Genomic DNA, 23,072 nt, shown 5'->3' on the forward strand with positions numbered 1-23,072 from the left:
TATTGTCCTCAAGTACATCGCCCTTGTATAGACCCTCTATATACTCCTTCCACCTTTCTGCTTTCCCTTCTTTGCTTAGAACTGGCTTTCCATCTGAGCTCTTGATATTCATACAAGTGGTTCTCTTCTCTGCAAAGGTCTCTTTAATTTTCCTGTAGGCAGTATCTATCTTATCTCTAGTGAGATCAGCCTCTACATCCTTACATTTGTCCTCTAGCCATCCCTGGTTAGCCATTTTGCACTTCCTGTCGATCCCATTTTTGAGATGTTTGTATTCCTTTTTGCCTGCTTCATTTACTGCATTTTTATATTTTCTCCTTTCGTCAATTAAATTTAATATTTCTTCTGTTACCCAAGGATATCTACTAGCCCTCGTCTTTTTACCTACTTGGTCCTCTGCTGCCTTCACTACTTCATCCCTCAGAGCTACCCATTCTTCTTCTACTGTACTTCTTTCCCCCATTTCTGTCAATTGTTCCCTTATGCTCTCCCTGAAACTTGTGCAACAAGAGATAGACTCAACTTACATTTACCAAGAAAAAATAAACATGAAACTCAAAACAGTATTTTGTACCAAGGAATAGAACTGTACAATAAATTACTGAAAGAAATTAAAGAAATTGCAAAAATTCACTTATTGAAAAAGGCAGCTAAAAAGTACCTGTTATGTAATAAATTTTATACATTGAAGGATTACTTAGCTAAAACAGAGTAGGGGTTTGATAAAAATGTTATACAAATAAATAATAATAATAATGATTATAAAATATCCAACATTCCACATAACACTTTCACTTTATGTTTTTTTCCTTCTTTCGTTTCCTTTCTAGAAATACTTACCCCAAGCTATGCATGGCACAATACTAACACCTCTTCCTCTTTCCGAGCTCAACATCTCACTCATTATGGAGGGATGCTGACTCAGCTTTTCAGGATAGCAAATGGGAAGTTGCAGGACAGAAAATGGCCCAGAGATCACCTGTGTGTGTGTGCGTGCGTGCGTGCGCGTGCGCAGGTGTGTAGTGAGTGAAGTGTTATGAAACAATGTGTGTACAGTGTGTGCAGTGACTGACAGTGAGATATGAGTGTACAATGTGGCATTACCTTATTAAATAAGCTATTTCTAAAATAAGTATTGTATACCAGGAGTAAATCTAATGATTGTCTCTAACTAGCAGTCTGTAAATATATGTGTATACGAATTAGCTTATTTTAAATTGATCTAAATTTGTAAATACTTTGACATATCCTATATCCTTGTAGAAAGAGATCTACAGATGAATAAAGCTACTACTACTACTATTACTACTACTACAAACAATCGTATGAGGATACTAACTACATCAGGGTGCAAAATTTGAATAGTGAAGCTCCTAGACAGTCTAACAATTTTGCTCACCACAACTCCTGTATCTGAATATGAAAAAATACCCCACACTCTGTCTCTGTTTATGGAGTTCTTTTGACAGACAAACTGTTCGAACAGTACCTTTGTACATAACGCTATATCAGATTATTTAATAGAATGCTAAGTTTCAACGAAAGCATTGTAACATAAATACATACCGGTATGGTAGTCTAGCCCTTCATTGTCTTTCTGCAGAGAAATACCACTTAGCAATGGCAGTTCTTGGGTCAAACTCCAACAGAGAACATCCATTTACGTATATCATCAGCAAATCCTCCAGTGTGTTTGTCTTCAGCAAAGTCCCGTATGCAGTTTTTAGTCTATATATATGAAGACAGTAACTGTTCTCGAAAGAACAGAATACTGTTGATGACCGTGCAGCTTCTCCCTGGAATAAATGATGACTAACTGAAACCCTCAGCTGCAGACATGTGTTGTTGATATACCTCGAGGAGATCCCAGGTTCGAGTCCCGGTCGGGGCGCACATTTTCAGCTGTCCACATCAAGGTATATCAACAACACCTGCCGGCAGCTGAGGGTTTAAGTTAGTCATCATTTATTCCAGGGAAAAGCTGCATGGTCATAAACAGTATTCTGTTCTTTCGAGAACAGTTACTGTCTTCATATATATAGTTAAAGGCTACCCAGCCATTGACGTTCGTCTGTGTGAATGCGCACAGGTTGCCCAAACTCTTACGGGAATCGCCAAAGCGTGTGCGACTAATGAGTGGATGGGCAAATGTCTATAAGGTACATTACATATGTAGAATTATGGACAGTTGGGAATGTGAGTCTCACGTGAAGCGTGCAAGGGATAAGTCCGTGCAGTCGCGCTATTCATCTGTGTCCTCGGTGGCTCAGATGGATAGAGTGTCTGCCATGTAAGCAGGAGATCCCGGGTTCGAGTCCTGGTCGGGGCACACATTTTCAGCTGTCCACATCAAGGTATATCAACAACACCTGTCGGCAGCTGAGGGTTTCAGTTAGTCATCAGTTTTTAGTCTGTTGTGACAGCTGAAACCTCCCTCACATGAAGTTGTAGTCACTGATAGAACAGCACAAAATTTCAGAACCTGAAGCAGATTGGGGAATCTTGTAGGGAAATTTTCATTGTAAATCTTCTGAAGCATCTGATTCAAGTGGGGGAAACAGAAGTTTATATATTGCCCACTCTGCTAACAGAACATCCAGTTTCTCATCAAACAGAGTTAGATTCAGATACATAAAGGGCCTTTTTATCTCTTGATTCCCAAATGGAAGGCTTTTGTCTTTGCACAGCCAGCACAAGATCTCAAAAAAAATGCAGGGAGGTAATAACATCTGATGAGCCTGATTGCAACCTTTCTGTTATGTTCACTTTTGCATTTTTTTTTCATTAAGTTACCTATTACAGTCTGGTACTTTTACATCCCAGTACGAATGCGTGTCAGCTGAACATAATTAATTTTGCTTGAAATGGATGCCAGGTCCAAAAACCTTTGTTCGTGTGGTCCAACAGTAGAGTGTAGGTTCTCCAAAACTGAGCTGCAGTATTCAGTTTTTATTTTCAGGGATGAAATAAGGAGTTCCTTATTTTTTAGTGCCACACTTAATAGATCCAGTTTGTGGTAGAAGTCTAAGAGGAAGCAGAGAAGCCTAACAAATTTAAATTGTACATCTATATCTATTTATCTACACCTACATCATCCACACCTATACTCTGCCAAACCACCATGAGCTGCATGGCAGAGGGGGGGGGGGGGGGGGGGGAGATTTCATCGAAAATCATACAGGTCAAGAGTGTATGTGTCACATCTCTTTGTCAAAGTTTGCTGAAAAAATAGATGTTGAAGCTCCACATCATAGCTCTCCAAAACTCTTTGACTTCTAGTAATTTCATAAAATGCTACAGATGTCTCTAAAGATTTGTGAAAATATCCTAACAAAAGGGAAAATTGAAAAATTGTAATAAAGAAACCAAGAGTGATAGAGATCTTTCTGCAAATTATGTTTTGAAAATATGAGTAGTGATAGGATCTTAACTGACTTGAGAAATGATGAAGTGGAAGGACTGCTGTTAGCTATGACATTAATGTATGAACTACTTAAAGTGTCAAAATATTTGTATGTAAAGGTAAAAGAATCTGAAATTTTTTGGTTAAGTTGCAATTATTCTCTCCAAAACCCCCATTGTAAACGTTCTAAAATTTTTATAATACTTTAGTTGCTCATTTTACTTATGGAATGTACAATCAGAGTGGGCAATACTTGTCTATACAAAATGTGAGAAAATTTTTAGGTAGACCTAGCTCCTGTTTCAATGTCAAAAAATCATGGTCACTTAAATATTTAAACTGATTGCTGATTTTACATAAATGTCATGCAGAACTGGTATTTTGGAATCAAAATAATTTCTTTACAACATTATAAGTGAGTGGGAAAACAATTCATAATTTTGTTCAAAAGCATTTTATAACAAAAGTGAGACGTAGAATACTTATACCCATTTTACTTTTTATGGTTTTGTTGGCAAATTACTATTGTCTTCTGTCATGATTTTACTTCTTTATGGATTCCCATGAATTAAAATGGCATACAATGTAACAATCAACACTGCACTGTTCAAAAGAGTTCTTTTTTTTATCATCTGCTTCCCATTGAACTGGAACAATGTAAAATCCAGGATGGAATGTAACAGTATTAGAGAAGGAAAGTTGCTACTCACAATATAGCAGAGATGCTGTGTCGCGATAGGCACAACAGAAAGATTCACACTGGTTTCAGTTATCTGAGACTGCAGACGTGTGTGTGTGTGTGTGTGTGTGTGTGTGTGTGTGTGTGTGTGTGTGTGTGTGTGTGTCACTGACAAAGGCCTTAATGGCCAAAAGCTATAATTGTGTGAATCTTTTTGTTGTGCCTATTGCAACTCAGCATCTCCACTATATGGTAAATAGCAACCTTCCTTCTCTAATATTGTCCCATTGAACATGTATAGCGAGCTGCATTTACACACGGACAAGAATGATCCAACAAGAACAGTCCTTGGGAAATGGGAACTGCACACTGATCTCTTGATGATGGTCATTTGAAAGCATTAGCAGGACTATGAGGTGTCAGAAAGGAGATGGTTATATCTTGCATCTCATGAGACACTTATTATCTGTCCCACCCATCACTGATTGTCATATACACTAAAAATGAAGTGGCTCACTACAGGTCTTCTAATTTATACTGTGGTCTATGCATTTCACACACAGTAACAGGCTACATTTCATGGAGAACCGTTCTTGCATTGTATGTGCCACTCTGGGATGCAACCCAGCAATGACCTCATGGAATTCCTACCGCAGGCTTCATAGCAGACCACTGTTCTCTCTTTTTTAAACAGAAATCTCTTAATGTACTTTCATTTAGAATTAAGCATTTCATGTTTGTTACTAATGTTGATATGCTGTGTACAAATCCAGCAGCATCCCTTACAGTATCAACAGCTTCATGCTGGAGCTCAAATCTTACTGCAAGAAGTTTATACAGAGACCTCACATCCCATCAAATGCACTTCTTCCATGACCTGGTGCTGAAAATATCCATTTTTTGTCTTAATTCGTATACCACAGTGTTGACCAAGCTCATAAAACTGAAATCAGTTTTTAAAATGAGATGCTGCACCATCAGTCACACAAACATGTTTAGGAAATGCAAGGCCTCTAAATGTTGTTGTTGTTGTGGTCTTCAGTCCTGAGACTGGTTTGATGCAGCTCTCCATGCTACTCTATCCTGTGCAAGCTTCTTCATCTCCCAGTATCTACTGCAACCTACATCCTTCTGCATCTGCTTAGTGTATTCATCTCTTGGTCTCCCTCTAAGATTTTTACCCTCCACACTGCCCTCCAAAGCTAAATTTGTGATCCCTTGATGCCTCAGAACATGTCCTACCAACCGATCCCTTCTTCTAGTCAAGTTGTGCCACAAACTTCTCTTCTCCCCAATCCTATTCAATACCTCCTCATTAGTTACGTGATCTACCCACCTTATCTTCAGCATTCTTCTGTAGCACCACATTTCGAAAGCTTCTATTCTCTTCTTGTCCAAACTAGTTATTGTCCATGTTTCACTTCCATACATGGCTACACTCCATACAAATACTTTCAGAAACGACTTCCTGACACTTAAATCTATACTCGATGTTAACAAAGTCCTCTTCTTGAGAAACACTTTCCTTGCCATTGCCAGTCTACATTTTATATCCTCTCTACTTCAACCATCATCAGTTATTTTGCTCCCCAAATAGCAAAACTCCTTTATACTTTAAGTGTCTCATTTCCTAATCTAATTCCCTCAGCATCACCCGACTTAATTTGACTACATTCCATTATCCTCGTTTTGCTTTTGTTGATGTTCATCTTATATCATCCTTTCAAGACACTGTCCATTCCGTTCAACTGCTCTTCCAAATCCTTTGCTGTCTCTGACAGAATTACAATGTCATCGGCGAACCTCAAAGTTTTTACTTCTTCTCCATGAATTTTAATACCTATTCCGAATTTTTCTTTTGTTTCCTTTACTGCTTGCTCAATATACAGATTGAATAACATCGGGGAGAGGCTACAACCCTGTCTTACTCCTTTCCCAACCACTGCTTCCCTTTCATGCCACTCGACTCTTACAACTGCCATCTGGTTTCTGTACAAACTGTAAATAGCCTTTCGCTCCCTGTATTTTACCCCTGCCACCTTCAGAATTTGAAAGAGAGTATTCCAGTTAACATTGTCAAAAGCTTTCTCTAAGTCTACAAATGCTAGAAATGTAGGTTTGCCTTTTCTTAATCTTTCTTCTAAGATAAGTCGTAAGGTCAGTATTGCCTCACGTGTTCCAACATTTCTACGGAATCCAAACTGATCTTCCCCGAGGTCGGCTTCTACCAGTTTTTCCATTCGTCTGTAAAGAATTCACGTTAGTATTTTGCAGCTGTGACTTATTAAACTGATAGTTCGGTAATTTTCACATCTGTCAACACCTGCTTTCTTTGGGATTGGAATTATTATATTCTTCTTGAAGTCTGAGGGTATGTCATCAATTATGCTGACAGCATAGCATGTATGTGTGCTGTCATGAATGAGATCATCACTGACAATAGCAAAATAGTGTGATGTTCCAAGGAAGTGAGCAACATATGTGAATATTGATACCTGGTATGTGTGCCAGTGGTGATTTTGTATTTCATTCTGCAAAGCAGCAGACCAGTTCTCAGCAAAGTCAAAATGAAGAATTAATGTGTTGGTATTCTGGGATGTGGCTGATATTACTTCTGCTGAGGCTTGTCTCTGAATTCTCCGGATATGATGGTGAACTATTTCTTTCATGACCCAATGTCTAACCTCTGCAGCAAACTTCTCTGGCTCTACTGTCTTCTCCACCAACTCATCTCCCTCCCACAGTGCATAGCTTATATCATTGTCAGTATCCTGCAGGTGTAATGCTTCAACAGTCATTAATTCACCACCAGTACACATTTCACACTCCTGCAACCAACATTTATCTAGCGGCTCTTGACATATACACAAAAGCATGAGGCCCATCTCTGTGTACTTCTTTCCTATGACACTGCTTATGGCAAAATAAATAAGTTTCAAATTAGTGCAGTAAATACATGTGCATTCTTCCTTCACTGGTTGGCATTTTGCTCATTTTGGTTGTAAGGAGTAGAATTTTGTGAGACCAGTTTTTAAATTCAGGTTCTCCTTTTTCATTAGGAGATAGGCTTCTCTTATTTATTTATTTAACCTGGCAAGATTAGGGCCATCAGGCCCTCTCTTACATCTAACCAGGCATTCTACTTATTTTACATTCATACGTTTTAGTAGGCATGTTAAACTGCATCTAGTACAAAAAGTGAAATAACAATTAGAAAGGTACACCTGGAAAAATACATACATATAGAGTTTATATTCGTAGATCATAAGTACTGTTATAATTAGACATTATTGAAGAGACAAATTTTAGATAGGAGTGCTGGCAGCAGGGAGTATGAGGGAGACTCATGGTGAAGGGAGGAGAAGAATAGAGACATGATGAAACATAATTAAGGAAATATAAAGGAAAAGAAGATTGCCTGGCTAATAGAGATAGATGAAGAGGAAGGCATCTCAGGAGGAAGATAGGAGACGCTAGCTTTGCTATTTGACAGATGAGAGGATTGGCCTGGTACATTAATTTTGTGGAGAACTTTATGAGGATGATAGTAGGAAATGCTTCAACTTCTTCTTAAAAGCAGCAGGAGATTGAATTTTGTGCAAGGTAAGGGGCAGTTTGTTCCAGAGGCGGACAGCGGTAACTGAGAAGGAGTTTGCAAAAGTTTTTGTTTTGTGAGTGGGCACAGTTAGGATACCAAATAAGAGTGACCTCGTGTTTCGATTATGATGGCATGACAGGTTTTTAATCTCTGAAGCAAGGTACTGGGGTGCTTGCGTGACGAGGAGACTGTGAAGTAGACATAGTGTGGTAGTCACGCAATTTGTCCGGCCGCAGCCACCCTAGCTCGGAGTATGGAGCACTAACATGATCATATCGGCGAATGTTGCAGGTGTAACGCACACAGGCATTCATGGTTAGCTCTAGCCGTCTTTTGTTTTCACTACTCGTGCCTTGTTGAATCACATCACAATAGTGGAGGTTCGGTAGAACGAGTGCTTGCACGAGCTGGCGTTTCAAGTCCTGTGGAAATATGTTCCGAAACTTTTTGAGAGCGTAGAGACAAGCAGACATCTTTCGGCACACTGCGACTGTATTCTCCCCCAGTTGAGATGCTCATCCAAAGTTACACCCAAGTTCTTCACTGTTTTCTGATATGGTATTGGAGTACCGTCGAGCAGAATAGGAGGTAGCCGTTCGCAGAAATCTGAACTTATTAATTTCTGATGGGCTATTAAGATTACTTGCGTCTTTTTTGCATTTAGTTTAAGCCCCAGGTTTTTCGCCCATGTCACTACTGAAGACAGATCATCATCCATCTGAGCGATTGCAGTGTTTACGTCTTCAGGTCTGACGCTTAGGTAGAGCTGGAGGTCGTCGGCATAGAAATGATATTTACAGGAGGACAGAACTGATGAAATATCGTTGACATATAAAGAAAACAAAAGTGGTCCTAAGACTGATCCTTGTGGCACTCCCGAGGAAACATGTTTCCAGGAAGATTTTTCATTTACGCAGACAACACATTGCTGTCTGTCTTTTAAGTAGCTTTCAAACCATCTCATTGCACTATCAGAGAAATTAAGCTGTTGCATTTTTCTGAGCAATATGTCAAAGTTAACAGTGTCAAAAGCTTTGCTGAAGTCCAGTAGCATCAATATTGTTGCCTTTCGATTGTCGATGGCACATTTCAGGTCATCAGTTACTTTAATTAGAGCAGTGTTTGTGCTGTGATGTTTACGGAAACCAGATTGAAATTTGTCATATAGGCTGAATTCATGCAAGTGTTCAGTGATTTGATCATGAACAATATATTCAAGTGCTTTGGAAACAGCAGGCAGTATGCTGATTGGTCGGTAATCACTAGGCAGTTGCGGGTTTTCGTTCTTAGGGATGGGTCGAATTATGCTTCTTTTCCATGCAGTGGGCTATATTCCGTTCACGAGGGAAAAATTAAATATGTCAGTTAAGACAGGTACTAAGATATCGGCAACATTCTTAATCATAGTTATACCGATACTGTCGTTGCCTATTGCATCAGAAGAGATTCTCATTATTGCTTTTCTTGCCGTATTTGTTGTTACATGTTTTAGATGGAAGGTATCGTTGTTAGTTATCCTGTTTGGGGATTCTTGTGGACGGTAATTATCAGCCGTGCTGGTATTCAGAGGTGCAGAGAAGAATTCATTTAATTCGTTAGCTGACACATGAAAAGTAGTTTCCGATTTTGTCTTTCCGACCCCCAAGCTACGGAGATTCTTCCATAGAGTCGTGGGCGTCAGATCGCTGCATACAAGGGAGCGAGCGTGCCTGATTTTAGCATTGCGAATGCATTGCTTCACTCTGTTCCGTAGCTTTCTGTATTCTTTGAAACGCTCGGGTTTCGGATCTGCCTTGAAAAGCCTGTGGGCAGCATCCCTATTAGTCATCATTTGACGTAATTCAGCTGTCAGCCATGGAGCAGGAGATTTTCTTACATGGATTGTGCACACAGGTGCATGTTTGTCATAGAGGGCAGTGAGTTTATCACCAAGTTCATTAATTTTGCCGTCGATTGTAGGTTCTCTGATTGTTTGATGCCATGAGATTTCTGAGCAATCAGCTGTTACAGTGTCAAGGTCAATACGTTTCATGTTCCTACAAGTTATGTAACGCGATTTGATCCTTGGGGGCTGCACAGAGTAGGCCAGGAATATTACATCATGTGCTGAGAGGCCAGGGGCCGATGTTTGACCAACATCTCTTACTTTGTCAGTCTGTTTCGTTGCGATTACGTCTAGAAGAGTATGACTGTGCGCCGTATGGTGTGTAGGTTGTAATGGAAGAATGTTCATGCTATTGCAACCAAACAGTCTTCTTAGGTTGTCTCTTAGCAGGTCTATGTTCAAGTCACCCATTACGATGACATGTTCGTATTGACACTGAAGTGAATATAATTCCGACTGGAAGGAACTCATTGAGTTTATTTTTGGCGGCTTGTACACGACGCCAGTCAAGAATTTCCGACTTTGTATATTTATTTCAATGAACATGAATTCAGCCGCTTTTTCTTCAGCAGGATTTGACGTACATAAGACTTTCGCTTTGAGATCTGTTCGTGTAATATGCACCGACCCCGCCACCTCGCTTTTTTGATCTGTCTGCCCTAAGAAATGTGTACCCTGAGAGATGAATAGATGCAGAGGGTATGTGTGGTTTCAACCACGTTTCGGATAAGAGGATTACGTGGTAGTTATATAGTTGGTTGAAGAGGAGGCTAAGTTCTTCATAATGTGCAGGTAAAGACTGGATGTTGCAGTGAGCTGCTAAAAGCTCTGACGCGTTCCGCTGAACAGGGTAGCAGACTGGTTTGTCCCTTTGTTAGGCACTACCTGCCGCGAGCGGCACTGGCTGGTGCTTCCGCCAAGTGACATAACACAGGGGTGTCAGAGATTTTGCGCGCCCTGTTTGTGACTCCGCGAGTGCCGAAAGAAAGGCGACTGCAAGAGATTTCCTGAGGTTGCAGGAGTATAGAAAATGGATTAGTGGTATTCGGTGCAAGGAGAATATGACCAAAATAGTGACAGCTGTGTGTCACTGTGTATCCTATGTCGTAAGAGGAGAAATGTAATTAGCGTATTTGAAACAGGTTAGGGTGGAAATAAGGGAAAGGGGAGTGATTTAAGAGGCCGATGCTACCAGCAGAGAGAAGTAAGCTTAATAATTAATAGATTATCGTAGGAAGCTAGAATTAAATTGAAATTTACTAAAGTGATACTGGTAGTAATTATCGTAGGAAGCTACAATTAGATTGAAATTTGCTAAAGTGATACTGGTGGTGGTTTTTGTTATGAACAATTTAAACTGAAGAGATGGGTGATTAATGAGCTAAAGGAGAGACTAATAATTGCAATAGAACTATTACAGAATGGAAGAGAATAAACTGAGAAAATGAAAAAAAAAGTATTAGCAGTAACTAAAATTAAGTAATGGTTAGAGCAACAGACACAAAAAAATAGTGAAAAGTTAATACAGTTACAAAAACAATTTGTTGAAGGTACAAATATGGGTATAATTGAAAAGTTAATACAATTAAAAGACTATATCTGAGTATATGGCTGTTACAGTTTGCAAATGGTGTTAAGTTTGTACTTTTGGCTCGAGTAGCTTCACTTAATACTATTCAGTTCTGTCATGTTTGTGACTGTCTTCTTTCCATCTGCTGTCTTAATGATTACTCTGCCATCCTGAGTCCACACATTCTGAAGACCGAAATGGGATATGGCACTGTTTAAAATCTTTAGCCGTTCGTGTGTCAAATCTTCCCTTATTGTAAGCCCTGTCCTTGCTAACTTCTTCTTCTGGGTAAAGATCTCTGCCCTTTTTCGGTACGAGAGAAATTTAATTATTATTGGACGAGGTTTGGTAGCACCTGGTAGTTTTCGTCCCACCCGATGGCTCCTGTCAATGTCTGCCTTGGTCACTTCAACACCTAATTTTTCACGCGCAACCTCTATAAGCAGGTTGTCTGTGTCTTCTTCCTTATTGTCTGCTACTCCAAACAGTCGTAGACTATTTCGCCTTTGGTACTGTTCTAGCTCATCTATTGCGGCAGATAGTTTCACTTCCAACTCTCGTGTCTTTTTCTCGTATTCAGACACAGACTTTTTTAGTGCTGTAATTTCGGCAGTATTGGCCTCAACAGTTTCACGCATTTTGGCCAATACTGCTGCCGTTACAGTATCTGATATAGTGCCTGCTATCAGATCGAGATTGTTTTTATCGCGAAGCGCAGCGTTTACCTCAGAGCGGACCAGCTCCGCTATACCGGGAGCCGCGGCCGCACCTTCCGCCAACAGCAGACCCGCCGCCGCACCTTCCGCCAACAGCAGACCCGCCGCACCTGCGGCTTCCCCGCTGCTGGACGCGCTGCTGTTGACTCTTCTGTTTACCATTTTCTCGAAGATATTGGCAGAGCACAGAAAAAAAATAGCACTACTGCACAGAACACTGTTGTTTACACGATTTCCACTTGTACTAGACAACACCACCTGCGAGAACACCTTCGAAATCAACTAAATTTCGTGAGCCAAACTTAACACGTGTTACACTGCAGCCGTCATGACACTATCCCATCTTATTGATCTTGTCACATATCTTTTTACCTTTTTAACATTTTCGCCATTTTTCACTGACAGAGATAACATCACCCTGCTTAGGACTTTGCCTGCTGCAATCTTTGTCATCACATAAGTAATACTCCAGAGCAACAATAAGTGTATCATCTTGCAACAGATACCCACAGTAAGAATCTGGGCATGACCAAATACCTTTGAAAGGGCACGGCCGACATCCTTCCATAATCCTATGAGACCGATGACCTCGCTGTTTGGTCTCTTCCCCCAAACGACCCAACCCCCCAAATACCTTTCTCATTATTTATTTATGAGCTTTTGAAATCAAATAATGTGAGGAAGTGGGTATGTATTTCTGTATCTGATGCTAAGAGTAACTGTACCTTCTCAGTATAGGTGGCTGCTGTGATAGCAGTATTTCGGTATTGAAACCAAACACCACATTTCATGCACATATCACTATCTTCAGATTCTGCACCAAGTGCACCAACATTATACATTTCACAAAGTTTTGAAGATGTTGTTTGTGTAAAACTTGTTTCAGTTTCTTCCACTTTTCTTTTTTACATACTGTTTTCTTCTTGTGCTTCTTTCCTTTGAGGGCATTTAAGGGGGGATATAGTAGGGGCTACAGCATAAATGCTAACATTCAACACATCAACAACTTCACACCCAGGTATATAAATGTCTGTACTGTCTTCTTCAGTTGCACATTCATCTGATGATGATTGTTCAGGTGGGTTGTCACTAAATTTCCTCTTGTAGTAAATGTAGCAATTCCTGCACAGTGAATGTGATGCTAATACCATTACTTGAGTACCAAGATATTTCTGAAATACCTCTGACAGATTTCCGGCAACTGTGAAGTGTTTTTCACCTTTCTTAAACACCACATCCTTCCCCCCACACACCTCACTCTTCCACTACTGTATTTCCTCACTGACATTGTATCTAACAAAAAGTTAAAACCAAACCAAAACTCGATGTGGAATAGTTAATGTGCAAGTTCTCACTTTTTTATTTTTTTTATTTTAATAAACAGAAGAGTGCTGGAAACAGTGTTGTCAACATGCATGTTTTACACCAGAAATTCAGTGATGCGAAATATGCAGAATATTGAAAAATTTTTAACACTTTGCACAGAAAAATATTTCCACTGTGTTTGAACTGACTACTGACATATTAACCAAACAATATTTTGTGTAATTCTCAAAAGTTTTTCAGGTAAATAATTCATGAAAAGTTATAAAAATGCAATTTTTTTACATGTTTAGTAATATTTACGTAATACAGATAGCTGTAGCAGTGAAGATACTGTTTATAATTGCATCAGTAGTATCTGGTAATATGACAAAAAAGATAGCCTTCTGTGACTTTCCAAATTAGAAAAAAAAATGTTGTAACTGGAAAAATTAACTTAAATTTCGTTTTTTCATCTTAAATTTGTAAATTAAAGAAAGCCTATAAATATGCAGGTGTCAACTAAATTTCAACACACTAACAGGGAGCTTTAATGCTAAACAACAGCCATGTCTCCAGTAATTTTAGTTTATTAGTTATATATATTTTTTTTGTCCAATGTTTTAAGAGTTATTTATGAAATATACATTTTTCAAAGTGCCTTACCATTTACAAAAATTAAGATACAATGAAAATACTTTATTTCTTAACACTTATGATATAGAGGTCTACTATAAATTTTTTCAGAGAAATTCATGACCATGAGTTGACATGACCTGTATGATTTGATATGAAATCACCCAGTTTTGTCCTGTTGTACCAGTTATTAGGGTTTCTTTCTGTTCCAGGGTTTCTTTCTGTTCCATTCACATATGGAGCACAGGAAGAATTATTGTCTGACTGACTCTATGCATGCAGTAATTATTCTAATCTTATCCTCATAATCCCTATGTGAATGATACATAGGGGATTGTAGTATATTCAAAGAGTAATCGTTTAAAGCTGGTTCTTGAAACTTTATTAATAGACTTTCGCGGGATAGTTTATGTCTATCTTCAAGAATCTTCCAGTTCAGTTCATTTAGCATCTGTATGACACTCTCCTGGGGATTAAACAAACCCGTGTCCATTCATGCTACTCTTCTTTGTGTATGTTCAGTAAACCCTGTTAGTCCTATCTGGTATGGGTCCCCCACATTTGAGCAATATTCTAGAACAGGTCGCACAAATGATTTGTAAGCAATCTCCTTTGTAGATTGATTGGACTTCCCTAGTATTCTACCAATAAACTTAAGTCTATCATCTGCTTTACCCATGGCTGAACCAATGTGATCATGCCATTTCATATCCCTACAAAGTGTTACATCCAGATATTTGTATGAGTTGGCCAGTTCCAACAGTGCTTCATTAATATTAAAGTCATGGGATACTACGTGTTTTCATTTTGTGAAGTGTGAAATTTTACAATCCTGAACATTTAAAGCAAGTTTCCAGTCACTGCACCACTTCAAAATCTTATTGAGGTCTAATTATTAAAGTAGCTTTTATCAGGTAGCAGTTTGTTATAGATAACTGCATCATCTGCAAGAAGCCAGATTTTACTATTGATATTGTCTGCAAGGTCATTAATATACAACATGAAGAACATGGGTCCCAACACATTTCCATGGGGCACACCCGAAGTTACTTCTATTTCTGAAGATGTCTCTCCATCCAGGATAACATGCTGTGTCCTCCTTACCAAAAAGTCCTCAACCCACTCACAAATTTCACTTGATACCCCAGACGATCGTGCTTTTGACAATACGTGTAGGTGTGGTACTGACTCAGATGCTTTTCAGAAATCAAAAAATGTAACATCTATCTGACTGCCTTTATCCAAAGCTTTCAGTATGTCTTGTGAGGAAAGTGTGATGTTGCTTTTGCATGATTGATGTTTTCAATGTCCACACTGGTTGACATTGAGGGGAGGTTATTCTGTTCAGATACCTCATTATGTTTGAGCTCAGAATATGTTCTAAGATTTTACAATAAATCAGTGTCAAGGATATTGGATGGTAGTTCTGTGGATCACTTCTACTACTCTTCTTGTAGACATATGTGACGTGTGCCTTTTTTCATGAAATGAGCATGACATTTTGTTTGAGGGATCTACAATAGGTTATAGTTAGGATCTGAGAGGGATTCTCTATCCGTAGCCGCAAATTTAGTATAGACTCTGACTGGGATTCTATTGGGCCTTGGATCTTTGTTTAGTTTTGATGATTTCAGCTGTTACTCAACACCCTGACACTAATACTTATTTCATTCATTGTTTGAGTGGTATGAGGATCAAATTGGGGCAATCCTGCTGGGTTTTCCTTTGTAAAGGAACATTTGAAAACTGAGTTAAGCATTTTAGCTTTTTCTTTGCTAACCTCAATCTCAGTTCCTGTCTCATTTACTAGGGACTGGACACTAACTTTAGTGCTACTAACAACCATTACATATGACCAGAATTTCTGTGGCTTCTGTGAAAGATCACTTGATGACAGTATTCTGCTACAGTAGTCATTGAAGGTATCACGCATTGCTCTCTTGACAGCCAAATGCTTCTCTCTATCTATAGCCCTACTCCTTGTTTTACAAATATTAATTTAGTAATCTCTGTTTCATTAGAAGTTTCTTTACAGTGGCTGTGTACCATGGAGGTTCCCTCCATTTATGAACTGTTCTACTGGTTACATATTGGTCCCATGCATGGTCAGTTATTCTTTTAAATTTGAGCCATTGTTCTGCTTTATGCTCCTGCCCTGTGCTGAAAGTTTCAAGTTCCTATTTCTGCTTGTTTTAGTTGTCCTTCATACTTTGGTTGTCACAATCATGTCGTGGTCACTCGTACCAGTTTCAACGTGGACATCCTCAAAGATGTCAGGTCTGTTTGTTGCAATTAGATCCAACATATTTCCATCATGAGTGGGGTTCCTAACTATCTGTTCTAGGTAGTTTTCAGACATTTAGTAAAGTTTCACAGGATGTCTTATCTCGCCCGCCACTAACAAAACAGTAATTGTTCCATTTAATTGTTGGATGATCTCCACCAATGATTACGGTATGATTGGGGAACTTACGTACAAGTGAACTGAGGTTTTCTCTTAAGTTTTCGGTTATGTCAGGAGATGAGTCTGGTGGGCTATAGAAGGATCCAACTATCATTTTATGGTCACTCCTGATACTGACTCTTGGCCAAATAGTCCAACATGCAGCTTCAGTTTCTACCTCGAAGTGGATTTGAGTTCTTTGCCTACTGTGACAAAAGTACCACCTCCATTTCACATTTGCCTATCCTTTCGATATACACTTAAAGTTTCCCCAAAAATCTCACTGCTATCAATTTCAGGTTTCAACAAGCTTTCTGTACCTAGTATATTGTGAGCTTCACTGCAGCAAACTTTAAGGAAACTCATAACTTTAGTAGCATCACTGTCATTTCCAGCTTTCCATGATTGCATGAGAGCTTGAGTGACACTCACTTTGCTGGCTACCCACCTGACAATTTGAATATCATTCAATTTACAAATTACTTTCCCGAGAAATTGTGCTGTTTCTCTTAGCATCTGAAGACTTTTTATTGATCCATAGTAGAATCTGAAAATGCTTTATAAACAGTGAGTCAAATTTTTTGATATGTTCACATTCCCTACATGCATCTAACACAGCTAACTGCAAGTGGTGTGCAAGACAATGAATGCTTATTGTTCTAACCCAAGAACACTGTAATTTATTGCTTGAACAGTACACATACATAGAAGACAAGGTGCAATACAATTAGCAGTACACAAGCAGCAAGCAGGGCCTTGCACTCTGGCCTATGTAGACATTAGGGCGGGGCTGCCGACAGACTGCACATGCAGCTGCTGTCATATTAGCAGGCAAGTGTCCTCTAGTGGCTGAATCAAGCACACTTCATGCACGAACTATGAAGTGGCGCACACAATTGGTAGTTGCAGCACTTATCACTCTTAGGCAAAGACCTTTGATTTGCACAGGTAATCCAGGTTTGTGCCCAACCATATTTGTAGCACCATCTTTACCTAAATCTATAATATAATGTTTTCCTCTATGTTCATGTGGACCTATGGTCTTTCTAAATAATCTGTTAAAAAGCTGTGAAATAACCAAAATAGTGAGGTCTGGTAACTCCATTACATTTAAAATGTCCTCCTTGATGTGGCTGTCATCTGCATACATGTGTCTAACATAGAAATTTGTGTGATCAATTGCAGATCAATCAGTGAAACTATCAATTGAAAGGCTGATGTATTTACAATTTTTTAAATTGTGTGTGAGATTCTGCTTCAGTGTACCCACTATAAAATAATGAATTCTCTGCACTGTTTTTCATAGTCATACTATGCTAGCACAGTTACATTTAATTGTTGTGCAAAACACAGAAGGTGCACAAAGTCTTTAAATGACTTCTCATGCATAACTATGTAGTACACTACATTAAACATATTTGTAAGTTTGGAAAACATTTGGCTGCTGATTTTATTTTGTAATGTGTGGGTAACCTGTGAAAAGATTTATCTCCACATATAAATTAACTACACAGAAGTATGTATTCTGCATGGCATTCAGTGTCAAACAAGACAAAACAAGGAATGACTATACAATCAGAAACAAAGAATAAACATAGTGCAGCATGGAAGCATGGGACTCAAGTGTAGTCTACACCACTGTACTGGGGAAAGTATATAATGGAGTCACTACACTTTCCCCCCCTCACCCCCACCCCCCAACCCTCCCCCACCCCCAGTGTCAGAGTGTCTTCTCTACATGCTGTCCAGATTGCATTGTCATGCTTTTCTTGAAATGTGGGGGCTTCTTGTTGGGATCTGTGTGTTCTTCTAGCTGCGGGGTGGTAGTGCCTGCTGATGTTACTTGCATGGCAGCATCCAATGTTCAGCAAGGCTCCTCTGCAGCTTGCCGTGCACAAGGATCTTTAGTTGTTACATCTCCCTTCTTCTTACTTTTTGATACTAGTTCCTTCTCTGTTGGCTGTGATTCTTGAAACGGCAGTTTGACATGGTCAAGCTAATTATCGGATATGGAGCTTCATACAGGGTTGTAGTGGTGTGCGCACTGCATCATTACATAACAGTACATGTGAACAGGTGGTTAAATCTGCAAAGACAAACATGTGGTGTCCAGTTCGTTCCTGAGGCTGTACTGGGTGAAACTGACATGTGGGATCACCATTTGGTAGCAAAGATCAATGGTGCAACTGTTTCATCTCACATATCATGGATAAACTCTTCATGCAGACACAACGATTGGCTGTACACCAGCTCTGCTACTGTAGCTTGGAGGTCAGGCTTGAAGGCTGTTCACAATCATAGTAAAACAGTTGGAAGGGTTTCTGTCCACTTGCCTGTTGCATGACGTTGAAGGGCTGATTCCAATTGTAGGTGCAGGTGTTCCATTGCGCTGTTTCTGTGGGGTGATAAGCAGTCGTCATTATTCACTTGACATCTAACCATTTGGCAAGGGCTTTAAAGAGGTACACCTCAAATTGACGTCCTTGATCTTTTGTTATTCTCAGTGGTACGCCAAAACATGCAATCCATCCTCTGGAAAAAGGTTTTTGCCACAGTCTCCACAGTGTTGTCTGGTAATAGGTCATAGGTAATGCATCTGGCCATCTTGTGTATCTGTCCACGATCATAAGGCAATAACTGCAGCCTTCGGACATTGATAGTGGGCCTACGATACCCATGTGGACATGGTCAGATCAGTGGTTAAGCGGTATAAATGTACCTGGCTGTGCCTTGACATGTTGTGTGATTGTTCTTTTGACATGTTGTGAGATTGTTCTTTTGACATGTTGTGAGATTGTTCTTTTGACATGTTGTGAGATTGTTCTTTTGACATGTTGTGTGATTTTGTTCTTTTGACAGGCAATATGTTGTCGGACATGCAATTTACAGTTGACATACATGCTGAGCCAGACAAAACATTTTTTAACCTGCTTCATGGTTCCTCAGACTCTGGGATGTGCTAGATTGTGTATTGAAGCGATTGCCTGGGCTCGAAATTGCTGCAAAACAAGCAGCCAAGGCTTTAGCTTGGTGTCATCACAGTATAACTCCGTGTTCATGCCTGATATTGTCACTCTTCATTGTTGGAAACATGATTGTTGCACAAGCAATGTTTGCAGCTGCTCATCGTCTTGTGCCCATGCCATGGTATCAAAATCAATAGCTGGGAATGCATCAGTAGGTACATTAAGTTTGCCTTGTACATGTATGATATTGGTTGTAAATTTGCCACTGTAGTAAATATGCAACAGCTGTCTTGGAGATGTCTGACTTGGCTTCAGTTTGAAGGTATAAGTTGACAGCTTGTGGTCCATAAGATATTGAAATGGTGGCCTTCCAAAGAATGGTTGAATTTTTTTACTGTAGCATAGGCTGCATACAGCTCTGTGATCATACATCACTCACTTCTATTGTGAGGGAGACAGCTTTTGGCTAAAGAAAGCAAGCTGTTGTGAAGACTGGTTTATCCTCTGTTGCAACAGTGCACCAAGGGCATTCGCGGAAGCATTGACCATTAATGCTAACAGTGCATTTGTTACAAAATGGGGTAGTACAGCTACATCTGCCATCCACTAATTGCTGAAAAGTCTGCTCTACATTACAGAGCCCGAATAGCATTCATGTGAACTTGAATAAAACAAACGGCATGGTGACAGCTGGCTTGGGAACGTCCTCAGGAGCAATCTGAATCTAATAGTACACTCTGACCAAATCTCTTGTTGGAAAAGTCATTTTGCCTTGTATCCCAGCAAAGAAATCCTCTATATGTGGCATGATATATCTGCCCAGAATGGTTTTTGCATTTAATTGTTGGTAACCACTGCAGGGCTGTCAACCATTCTTATTTTTGGGTACCACATGAAGAGGGGCTGCCCAGCTGTTACTTGAAGAGTGGCAAATATCTTGAGCTAAGATGCTACGAAACTCTTGTTTGATATGTAAATACAAAAACTGCATTCAGTCACTTTTTTGAATAGTTATTTATTACTCCATGAACTGGTTTTCGAACCTTTTCAGGTCCATCTTCGGATTCAACTTTTGTAGTCCTGCCTTCCTCAGTTGCGTGTAATATTATGGTATATTGATAATTTTTACTTTTGGACTGTCCAAAAGTAAAAATTATCAATATGCCATCTTCAGATGGTTTTCTGGAAATTACATCACTATTTCTAGCATAATGCTGGGTGCTGGCTCTGTCACAAAGATGGAACATGCTTTAATGTATCACCATGAGTATTGTTTATCTGTTGATATGGGTGCAAAATTTTAGTTTTGTACTTACTGCGACAGTGTGGGTGGCTTTTTTGTTTTGTTAGTGTCTATCTGTCTGCTTCCACTTTAATGGCCTGTTGTTACTGTTACACAATCTGTGTAACATGTGTGAAGTGATGTACCAACTGGCCATCAAAGTGGAAGCAGACAGATGGACACTAATAGAAAAAAAAGCCACCCATACTGTCGCAGTAAGTACAAAACTAAAAAAATTTGCATCCACATCGACAGATAAACAATACTCATGGTGATACATTAAAGCATGTTCCCTCTTTGTAAGAGAGCCAGTACTCTATATTATGATAGAAATAGTGATGTAATTTCCAGAAAACCATCTGAAGATGAACCTGAAAAGGTTTGAAAACCAGTTCGTGGACTAATAAATAGGCCTAACTATTCAAAAAAGTGCTGTTTTATGAATTTACATTTAATTAACAGTCACAGGTTATAAAATATCTGTAATGGATAAGCGTAATCTTGTTTGATAATTTGTAATTTATCTGGTGCTAAACATTCAGGGAGTGCATAAGTTGGCAGGCCTAAGGTAATGAGGATATGATGAATCCTCGAGTGTTTGACAGGTGCGAACGTTATTGATTGCCTCATGATCTCTGGGAAAATTTTTAATAGTTTGAACATTTTGAGTCACCAGCAATCACTCTGACTGTCATAGTAGCAGTACAATTCACCTTACCTTATGCAGTCATGTTTGTTGTTGCACCGCTTAATTGCTGCTGACGTGGGTTGGGTACCAGATTGTAGAACGCCAGGAAGTCTCCTAGTTTGGAGTGTGATACATCAGCCACAGTAGACCACCACTCAAAGGTACCACACAGTCCGAGGTTGAGTAGAAAAGTGATGTGTCCATATGTCATAATCTTTGATCATTTGCAGCATACAGCAAAGCATTGTCATTGTAACTTGGTTGTGTGATACACTGATATTTCCACTCCGGTGTCTATCAGATACTGCACGTTTCTGTTGTGGTCCGTAATAAACAAAGATTGTGTGCTACCGGTGGACATGGTTGTAGCTGCTACTGTATTTCCATCGTGATTCACTATATGTGGTGGTATACATTTCTGTGTGTCTTTCCCAAATTTTCTGTGGCACCAACATGTGTTGTGTGCTGCTGGTGAACGATTTCGACTCCTTGATCATCGATGTGTGCATTGCCTTTTGTGTGATTATTGTAGCAGGGTTACTTGTATTGTAAGCTCAGCTATGTGAAACTGTAGTGACGACGATGTTAATAGGTCGTGTTATCTTGTGCAGTAGCCATCATCATAACAACTGTTGTCTGATACATCTTCGATATCCAATCAGCTGTTTGTGTTAATGCATTCAAATCTCTGGGACATACCATTAAAATTTCCTGTGCATCCACCGGTAGTTGGGATAGTCATATATTGCATAATACATTGTCACTGACAGGATTACTCGTAAGAGTACACAGGCAACAAAGCAGTTGCAATGGATTTCTGTCACCTAATTCCTCTGTTCATAAAAGCATTTCCAAATGTTTAGCTTCTGACTGGGACTTCACATAACACAGGCCAATGATGGAAAAACTTTTTGCTGAAAATACCTTATTCTTATGTTTTTTAGGGTGGGAAATCCAAATATAATACTTAAAAAAAAACTGTATCACCCACCATTTCTTCACATTTTACAGTTAAATTAATTAAATTACATGATTTTTTAAGAACTTAACAGCTTTTATATAGTTAAAATAATTTAAAAAGGAAGTGTAGTGAATGTAGATGACTTTGGTAGCTGCAGCTGAAAAACATTTGCTGGCAAAAAGAGGTTGATTCAATTTTTGTGTTAACAGATGGTGTTTTGTTTACTGTCAACCTAACCTCATTTTCTCATTTCTTGTACATGTGCTCAATACAATATCTAATCGTGGTTGTAAAAACTCTGATTTTTTACAGACTTTGTGAAAAAGGTTTATGTATCATACTTTGGATCTAAACTTGGTGATCAAGATAAATCTTGGGCACCCGCATAAGGTATGTTATGTGGGTGTTGAAGACCTGAGAAAATGGTCCGCAAAGGAGGAAAAAACCTTTAGATTTGCTGTTCCTATGATAGGAGGGAGCCAAGAAATCATTCCGAAGATTGCTACTTTTGCAGTGTTGATATTACTGGTCATAATTCGAAAAACAAGAAGGTAATAAGCTACCCTAACCTTCCGTCCACCATCCGACCAGTCTAGATTTCCCACTTCCTGAATGACCAGATGATTTAAATTCTATTCCAACATAAGTATTTTTTGATGTACAATGTGATTTAGATGAACCAAATGATGATGAATTCCATTGTAATACAGAAAGTCTAGAGCCCAAATTGTTTACTCAGACCAAGCTTAACGATTTGCTTAGGGATCTGGGGTTAACGAAAGAAAAAGCTGAATTGTTGGCTCTAGATTAAAAGAAAAGAACTTATTGGCAGTTGGAACCAGCATATACGTGTATAAAAAGAGAGAGCAGCAATTTTCCAAGTTTTTCCAACAAGAAGGTGATTTAGTGTACTGCTCAGACATTCCCAGTCTGATGAAGGAGT

The 23,072-nt window shown here is 39.2% G+C and overlaps 1 protein-coding gene across 3 annotated transcripts in view; it reads left to right on the forward strand.

Annotated features, from left to right (window-relative positions):
* The window catches only part of LOC126170199 (uncharacterized), a 73,883-nt gene that overhangs the window by 41,339 nt on the left and 9,472 nt on the right, over positions 1-23,072 (forward strand). For 2 of the 3 annotated variants that reach the window (XM_049920704.1, XM_049920702.1), the window contains one exon: positions 22,442-22,680. The exons of the other annotated variant lie outside the window; for it this stretch is intronic. The gene's annotated coding sequence lies outside the window, so the exon portion shown is untranslated. The remainder of the gene's footprint in view (positions 1-22,441; positions 22,681-23,072) is intronic. 3 annotated transcript variants of the gene reach the window in all.

The sequence above is a fragment of the Schistocerca cancellata genome, chromosome 1 (assembly GCF_023864275.1).
Source record: "Schistocerca cancellata isolate TAMUIC-IGC-003103 chromosome 1, iqSchCanc2.1, whole genome shotgun sequence".
NCBI classification, from domain to species: domain Eukaryota; kingdom Metazoa; phylum Arthropoda; class Insecta; order Orthoptera; family Acrididae; genus Schistocerca; species Schistocerca cancellata.